Source organism: Carassius carassius, chromosome 39, assembly GCF_963082965.1.
Source record: "Carassius carassius chromosome 39, fCarCar2.1, whole genome shotgun sequence".
NCBI lineage: Eukaryota > Metazoa > Chordata > Actinopteri > Cypriniformes > Cyprinidae > Carassius > Carassius carassius.
Window position 1 is genome coordinate 3,093,659 of NC_081793.1, and position 10,085 is coordinate 3,103,743.

A 10,085-nucleotide genomic window follows, 5' to 3' on the forward strand; every position below is an offset into this window, starting at 1 on the left:
CCGTAGTCACTCAAAAATCTCAGTGCTCTCCATGTACGTCTGTGTCTTATGTCTTGTTATTGTCACTGTATGTCTGAGCCTCGTCACAAGCATTTCAATGCCCAGTTTTCCCCAGTGTTAACTATGCAAATGACAAATAAATGCCTCTTGACTCTTGAGTCAGCTTCTGGCAGACCAATTCTGGAGACGTTTCCTCTGTAACTATCTCCCAGACCTGCAAGTCCGACAGAAATGGCACCGAGAGGCAGAGAATCTACAACCAGGTACAGTTGTCATGATTGTTGATCATCAATTACCCCGAGCTCAATGGCCAGTTCGACAAGTAACAAGTGTTTCCTGGGGAAGATGGGCAAGCCAGGACTGCAGAAGTGGAAGTCAAGAATAAGACCTATCTTCATCCCATCACCCGGCTAATCAGCCTCCCGGCTTTACCAGATTGAGTACTCTTTAGTACTACCCCTTTAACATACTTGATCCCTTACCTTAGTGCCTTATCTAAATTACACATTTCCACAGCAAATGTGGGGGCGGCTGTAGAAAAGACCACCTACGTATAGGGCCATTAGTGCCCCTTGTGACTTTAAGAGGTATTACACTGATTTATCAGTATTCCCCTTTAACGATCCCTTTAACAGTATTAACAGGACGCAGTTCAAAGCATGGACATTCCTCGCTGTTGTTCAAGCTGTTGTTTTCTACTGAGTGCGTTCATATACAAGTGAGTGATTGTGTTTGTTATTCATCTTTAAATTGCTGTATTTGAAGACATAAGTTTGTGTTATCTCTAGTTTCTAATTCTAATTGTTTATGGGCGCCATACTCATTGTGTATTGCATCATCCATATACGGCGCTAGTAATGCATACGAGATACGGTTATATAGTGATATTGGTGTATAATATCATAAACTTAAAGTCACTTTGGGTTTGTGTATGTTATTATTTACTGAATAACTGAGATTTTTGTGGTATTTAAGCCATAGTTAACGGTTCTGCCGAGCTCAATTGCCAAAGAATGTGATGCCATTTTCACAAGTGCTAATCTAGTCAGAACATGTCTGAAACGATCTCCATGTCACTAATTTGTTAATAGGCTACATTGCTATTATGTTTAAGTATAGATATTATGTATAAGTAACAGAGTGAATTCATATTTCATTACTAATTGATTCTTGTTATTTCTGTTTGTTTAGAACCACTCACTCATATTACGTTAAACTCCAAACTACTCTGTACTACTACTAAGTAATTTAGAGCACAAAATATATTCTAAATATGTAACTGCTTAATAAATCAGTTTATGAGAGTGCTGTTAAAACTGTTACTTGGATCTAACTCAATAAAATTAAGACAACATTTTCCAACTACTTTTTGCAAGTTTAGTGAACTAACTGATATTTTGAGTAAGGACAACTTAATAATATGCATTTCAATGTATGCGAAAATATTAAGTAGCATTTTCAGAAAAAGCCAATAAATTGAGTACAATCAATGTAGAAAATATCAGCATATTACATACATTAGACTTAATTAAAATAGGTTACATTTAAATGAAAAAATACTAGTTAATGTCTTCTGATTTATTAATTTTAACCAATTTGCCCTTTCTTGTTTTGGAAGTTTAAACTGCTTCAAATAATTAATTGCTTAGCTACTGTGTCAATTTCCAACATTTATTAATTGCCATACACAAACAGCAGCAATGAGCTGTACAGTGTAAACAACCAATAACATATGTATCAGCTTATAAAGTGCAGGTTAGTAGAACACCTTCACAGTCTAGTTTTTTACTGTGTACATAATATTAAAACATTTTATCATCAAGTTAACAGGCACTTTTGTCACAAGCCATATACAAACAGCAGCAATGAGCTGGACAGTATAAACTATCAAGAACATCTGTGTTCTTGCATTAAAGAATGACCTTATCTTATAAACTGCTGGTTAGTAAAACACCTTAACAGTACAGTGTGTACATAACATTGAAACATTTAACACTAACATTACAGGTCACAAGCATGAGCATCTGACCTCAACTTAAAAAGTGCAGCTTAGCATAATACCTTCACAGCGTGTGTGAATATTTTGAAACCTCTTTAGTTAAACATCTCACTGATCCTACTAACTGACCAGTTTTTAAAGTGCAGCTTCACAGCAGGGCTATTTTGTGTGTATAAAATATAAACTTTTTCACACCAGAAAGTATGACCTGCAGCACAGTATAACACATGACAAGAACAAACCATTAGAACATCTTGAAAAATTCAACATTATGTCCAGTGTATAATGATGTTGAACAGACAAAGAAAACAGCTGTTCACAAGTGCAGAGTGACAGTCATGTCTGAGTGCCTAGGCAAGGAGCTTGTTTTTCAGAGTCATGAACTTGGGGCTTGGTTTTGGGCGCAGTGTGTCAAGTCCCACGAAAAGTCTTTGAAACATCTCAAATGTTTTGGAAACCTTGGATGGATACTCAAGATTAAGTGCATATGTCAACCCAAGCAGCAAGCAGCATGCTTTGGCCAGATTTCCAAGATTGGTAAGGACTGGTATTGCCTCAATGATGATTCCTACTGCATCTGGCTCACGGCAGACATAGATACTCATATTCTTCATTTTCAGGTCCTCATGAACAGTGGTCTCTGCAGCCCCCTTTGAGATAAAAAATAAAGTATTTAAGACAAACAATCTCATTTCTTGATGAAAAACAAATACTCCACCACTACCTGCCAAATGCTGGTTCAGTCAGTTCACATTAACCGTCAGCACAATTTAAACTTGTTCACCAGACTGACCCAAACCTGCTTTGAAACAATACTTACAAAGTAATCAGAGATGAGCTCTTGTCCACTCTCTCCCATATACTCAAAGAGGCATCTCAGAGTGACATCTCTCTTCTTCACTGCAGTGGCACTTGGGTCCTAGTTAATAGAACAATAATGAATAAATTATTTTTTGTTGGTAAATTCACTCCATGTAATGCCATCATTACCCTAGGTCTGTAATAGTTTTTCTTTTTTATTTATTATAATATATTAATAGTAATAACACTTGAGAAAGTTTTTCTTCTAATTAGTCTAATTAACAAACAAAAAAGCAAGATAACTGAAAAACAAACTACTGAATTGATTAATATTGTATCTTTTAACTTAGTAACTACTTTTGACCCACCTGTATTAGTTCCATCATCAAGTTTTTGATGCTTTGACCAGTTGTTCCTCTCTTGGCACAAAAGAGCTCTAGGAGATTTGGGGTGTGCTTGTCCAGCTGTGACATAAACGTTGCTTCCAAGGGAACTGCAGTACATCTTCGGAACTCCTCGTTTACCTGTAGGACAGCAAATGTTTGACTTTAAAGATAAGCAACATCTGAACTTTATGCAAAGCAAAAAAGTGAGTACTATCTCATGTCAAAGTCACAATTTCCAAAAAGTTCTCAGAAGTGAGTAGTGTCAGGAAAAACTGAATGCTAAGTCACTTACCTGGAATGGTTCAAAGAGGGCAGGCCATCTTTCCTTAAATTCTGCCACATCAGGAGACTGGGCAACCACTTCCTGTCTTCTCCAGCTGTATGTTCTGGCCATCATATCATTTGTGCTTCTGACAGAGTCATTTGTCTGACGGGCAGCAATTAAGTCAAGTCTCAGATTCTCAAGGGTGTCATCTGTTTCACCATGTGGGTGTGAGGGCAAGTAATTCACCTCTGCCCTCTTTGGTTTCTTGACATTTTTAGCAGCTTTTCGCTGATCATTTGACTTGTTTCTCAGTGAGAATTTGAAGTTACAAACACCTCTGAAACATTAAACTGTAACACACAAAGACAACATTACTTATACAACGCACACACACGTAGATTTATACAGTAAGTTATGTGGCTCAAGTTAAGAGCTGTTTGAGATAGAGCACATTTGAATTTGGCGGTTGCAGATGTTTGTAGGAAACAGAGCGGTGCTTTTGCAGATTGCACAACACAAACACGTTAATTAGAGTAAAATCAAACCTTTAAAAATACAAAGAATTACTTACATGGGGTACGTGAAAGTATAAATGATCCGGCTCCGTGGAAAACCTTGTTCAAATAAACTCATGGAACAGACGAGCGTGAAGGACTTGCCGGGGCTTGTTCTTCCGTTGCTGCAGGTGGGCGGGTCGTGTCTTTTTACGTCTGGTATAAACTTTTAAAATGAGTTTTGTAAAATCAATTTATGTTGTAGTCCAATGAAATTAATTTTATTATAGAAAATATTAAGTTACGAAAATATTCACACTTTTTACTTATTGATAACTCAAAAAAACAAAGAAAGAAAAATAAATTGATTTATTGGAATAAATATAGCTTTTAAAATGAAGTCATATGGACAATAGCACTGAACGACTTTTTAGGGAATCTAAAGTCTTATCAACTGGAAATAGAGTAATATGGCATCCCCCTGTTCCCCAGCCTACACACACACACACACACACACACACACACACTGGTTTATTTATACACTCATCCAACTCTCATTGCTCTCTCATTATCCTTCCCCAGCATATAATTTATCGTATTTATCGCATTAAATATACCATAGTAATTCTGGGAAATCTTTGTGCTTAATTCAAAGAAACTACTATCTGTTTCAAAAAGTTAGATCTATTGAATTTAGAAAGAAAGGTCACATCAAATATAATTTATTCAGACTTAACTGAACTGAATTAACCCATATAATTTCAAGTTTTCCCAGCTGAGGACATGATATGTATTTTATTCCATGGATAAACTAATGAGAAAATCTTGATGTCTTTTTAAAAAGTTAGTGACAGTATTAGGGATGGGTACCGAAACCCGGTATTAAAATGGCCCCGGGGCTAAATTATGAAAGACCATAGTATCAGTAAGATCTGACGGTATCAGTTCTGCTTTTGGTACTGGAGGGGGAAAAATTAATTTACTATGTATTTTTGCTTAATAATGTTATCGTGCACATTTTATCTCCCCAAACATTTCTAATGTGCGATCATATTAAGACGTTTGTCTGTGAGATCTGCGAGATCTCTCATGCGCGCCTGGGAGGCTGTCTGTCAGTCACACACACACACCACAAGACCGAGCACGACGCACACACACGCATAAGGGGCCGTTCACATATCGCGTCTTTTGCGTGCTAAAGTTCATTATTTCAAATGTAGGCGCGCGGTATGCGCGCTCATAATGGAAGCTCTTTTTTCCAGGCACGTCCGCACCGCATCAATTAAACACACGGAAACACAAGCAATATGTCAAAGCATCTTTCAAAAGTGCATTATGTGCAGACAGAGAAATGCAAAGTTTTCGACTGCCAACACAACACAAAGTAACACAACACAAAGTACCGATAAGAATACCGTTAAAGTACTGGACTGTTAAGCAGTATCGGTAAGAGTAGTAATACCGTTAAAACCTTAACGATACAACGATACAAAAAATATATATATTGAAAAAAAATGCTAATTTGCTTTTTAATGTAATGACACAAGACACTTGTTTGAAATATATTTTTATAATTTGAATCAACATTCTTTTATTCAAAATGACTTTTCCCAGCATTTTCCCAATGTTTGCAATTGTAACAACTGACATATTTGCATCTTAAGAAATCTATCTATTTATCTATAAACTCGAATCTAAATTCAGTCATGCTAAAACAAACACAATAAAACGAATAAGTGTGAGAAGAAATGCCTCTCTCATTTTCCTCCCAAATCCCACATTTCTTTTAACGTGTGATGAGTAATTAATATTAAACTGCTCTTTTCTGCCATTACCCCTTCTTCTTTTTCATCACTCCATCACCACCATTTTTGCTGCTCTCTCTCACTGGCATTAAGTTCAAACTTGACACAGACGTTGAGTCGCTGTGTCACTATGCTCTCTCTCTCTCTCTCTCTCTCTCTCTCTCCATCACTCCACACATAGTTCATTGTTAACAAAGCAAGTGGGCAAGAAACCTTTAAACACATTTCAAAAAGAGGGATAATATTGCTGTGCTGCCCTGGACATGCTGCTTATAATATAATGACTGGTGAGTTGGATTTGTACCATTTTTCTTTGTACTTGTAAGGAACTGCTGTATGGAGTCCACATAAAATATCTGAGTAACAAAATTCAAGTTTTAGGCTTAATTGTCTCACTTTGTCACAGATAAAAAGTGTACATTTTTGTCATAAAAAAAAAAACGTAAAATGCTAGAGTAAAAAAAAAAAACTATCTTACAATATATTGTGGACAAAAAAAAAAACTGTAATTGTCCATATATTTTATGGTGAAAAACCATTGCCAGAAGTCCCTGTGTAAAATAACACATATTATTATGTTTTATAAATGATTTTTATCAGTAATAAACATGGTTGTGTTGTGTTATTTAGTTGGGGCTTATTGCATTATTTTAATGTCATTTGTGTTACCCTTGTGTGTATGATCATATGCATCGTCTGTATATTAACCATGTTTTAGGATATGTCACTTACGATTCATCATATGGCTTTCTGTTCAGCTCCTGTGTAATGGCTGCTATCAGTACATTTTAAGGTAAAAAGCAGGTTTTGGTACTTTCAGTATTCAACTCAATTCAAGTTTATTTGTATAGCGCTTTTTACAATACAAATCGTTACAAAGCAACTTTACAGAAAATTATGTTTCTACAATATTTAGTAATAGCTTGTAAGTGGTGACTGTCAGTTTGTGCACGTATGACAGGATTTGTAGAAAAATTTATACAAGTCGTAGTCAGCAAGATGATGAACATTATTAATATTATTAATAATTAATAATTATTATATGATGCAGTCACACTTGTAGCAATATTTGTTAGTTCTGTTGTTGATTCAGGGTTAGCATCATCTGGGGTCCTCTGAGGGTCAGCATCATCTCTTCTCAGGTGTTCTGGATCCAGACTGGATCTTGTGTAAATGATGTAAATCCCGTGGCAAAACATAGAAACAAATAGAGACATCATTAGCATAGCTGCTGTTCCAACCAAGTAAAATTAATTAGTTTAACACAAGCTAAAGAATAAGAATGCACATTTGGTCAGATACAACTATACTCACAATTTAAGATACATTATTCGAATGCTTGGCGAAAGAGATGCATTTTTAATCCAGATTTAAACAGAGAGAGTGTGTCTGAACCCCGAACATTATCAGGTAGGCTATTCCAGAGTTTGGGAGCCAAATGTTAAAAAGCTCTACCTCCTTTAGTGGACTTTGCTATCCTAGGAACTACCAAAAGTCTAGCGTTTTGTGACCTTAGGGAGCGTGATGGATTGTAGCGTGGTAGAAGGATAGTTAGATACGCAGGAGCTAAACCATTTAGGGCCTTATAGGTAAGTAATGATAATTTGTAACTGATACGGAACTTAATAGGTAGCCAGTGTAGAGACTGTAAAATTGGGGTAATATGATCATATTTTCTTGACCTGGTAAGGACTACCAGGACAGCAGGACAACCACCTAGAAGTGCATTACAATAGTCCAGTCTAGAGGTCATGAATGCATGAACTAGCTTTTCTGCATCAGAAACCGGTAACATGTTTCGTAGCTTGGCAATGTTTCTAAGATGGAAGAATGCAGTTTTTGTAACATGGGAAATATGATTTTCAAAAGACAATTTGCTGTCTAATATAACACCTAGATTTTTGACTGTAGAAGAAGTAACAGTACATCCGTCTAGTTGCAGATTGTAATCTACAAGATTCTGTGTAGTGTTTTTTGGTCCAATAATTAATATCTCTGTCTTATCCGAATGTAATTGGATTAATTGGATTTATTATTAAAATTATTGGTCATCCAATCTTTTACATTTTTAACACACTCTATTAGCTTAGATAATTTAGAGGTTTCATCTGGTCTCGTTGAGATATATAGCTGAGTATCATCAGCATAACAGTGAAAGCTAATTCCGTATTTTCTAATAATATTACCAAGGGGCAACATGTATATTGAAAATAGAAGGGGACCTAGGACGGATCCTTGTGGCACTCCATATTTTACTGATGATAAATGAGATGACTCCCCATTTAAGTAAACGAAATGGTAGCGATCGGACAGGTAGGATCTAAACCATCTTAGAGCCTGCCCTTGAATACCTGTATAGTTTTGTAATCGATCTATGAGTATGACATGATCTATGGTGTCGAACGCAGCACTAAGATCAAGTAAAACTAGAAATGAGATGCAGCCTTGATCTGACGCAAGTAGCAGGTCATTTGTAATTTTAACAAGTGCAGTTTCTGTGCTATGGTGGGGCCTGAAACCTGACTGAAATTCTTCATACAGATCATTTTTATGCAGGAAGGTGCTCAATTGAGCAGACACAACTTTTTCTAAAATTTTAGACATAAATGGAAGATTTGAAATAGGCCTATAATTTGCCAGTTCACTAGGATCTAGTTTTGGTTTCTTAATAAGAGGCTTAATAACCGCCAGCTTGAATGGTTTTGGGACGTGACCTAAAGATAACGATGAGTTAATAATATTGAGAAGCGGTTCTTCGGCTACAGGTAACAGCTCTTTTAGTAATTTAGTGGGTACAGGATCTAATAAACATGTTGTTGGTTTAGATACAGTGATAAGTTTATTTAGCTCTTCCTGTCCTATATTTGTAAAGCACTGCAGTTTATCTTTGGGTGCGATGGATGAAACTGAAGTGTTAGACGCTGTAGAATCTACATTCGCTATTGTATTTCTAATGTTATCTATTTTATCAGTGAAGAAATTCATAAAGTCATTACTATTTAACGTTGGTGGAATATTTGAATCAGGTGGCGTCTGGTAATTTGTTAATTTAGCCACTGTGCTAAATAAAAACCTTGGATTGTTTTGGTTATTTTCTATGATTTTGTGGATATGCTCTGCCCTAGCAGTTTTTAGAGCCTGTCTATAGCTGGACATACTGTATTTCCATGCAATTCTAAAAACTTCCAAGTTAGTTTTTCTCCATTTGCATTCAAGACTACTAGTTACTCTCTTGAGAGAGTGAGTATTACTGTTATACCATGGCACAGTACGTTTTTCTCTAACCTTTTTCAGTCTGATGGGGGCAACAGCTTCTAATGTATTAGAGAAAATAGTGCCCATGTTGTCAGTAATTTCGTCTAATTCATGTGTATTTTTGGATACAAATAGCAGTTGAGATAGATCAGGCAGGTTATTTGCGAATCTGTCTTTGGTGACTGGAACAATTGTTCTGCCCAGACGGTAACGCTGAGACATATAGTTAATTTCAGTGATATGCAGCATGCACGATACAAGGAAATGGTCTGTAATATCATCACATTGAGGTACGATATCTATAGCAGAAAGATTGATTCCATGAGATATAATTAAATCTAGTGTATGATTAAAACGATGAGTGTGCCTGGTGACATTTTGCTTGACTCCAAAAGAGTTTATTAGGTCAGTAAACGCAAGTCCTAATGCATCATTTGTATTATCAACGTGAATATTAAAATCTCCCATGATTAGCGCCTTATCAACTGTAACCAGAAGGTCTGAGAGGAAATCTGCATATTCTTTTAGGAATTCTGTATACGGCCCTGGTGGTCTAAACACAGTAGCCAGAGCAAGAGATACATTAGATTTCTTTTGCATGTCTGACAGTGTAACATTAAGCAGAAGTATTTTGAATGAGTTAAACCTGTATGCCGTTTTTTGGGTAACATTGATGTAATGAATTAAACCTTCCTAATCATCGGCAAGAAGGAGGCGGGAACCGGCGGACAATCCAATACACAAAACCAAACCAAAACACAACTAAAACCCAGGCCTGGTCCTCTCTCGTCCTTCACTGTCGTCGCTCCAGTTTTATATCCTTCCATCTCCTATGTGGGACTCGAGACCGGCGGTGGGCCGCAGGTGCCACTGATTTGCCCAATCATTGCCGGGCCTCACTCCTTGTTCCCACGTCCCTCGGCCCCGCCCCACTCGCCACAATTGAGAATATCACTATCACTATCAATATCACTATTGTTGCAACACCTCCGCCACGACCAGTCTGGCGGGGCTCATGCTTATAACAGTAGTTTGGTGGAGTTGACTCATTTAGACCAAAATAATAATTTGGTTTTAGCA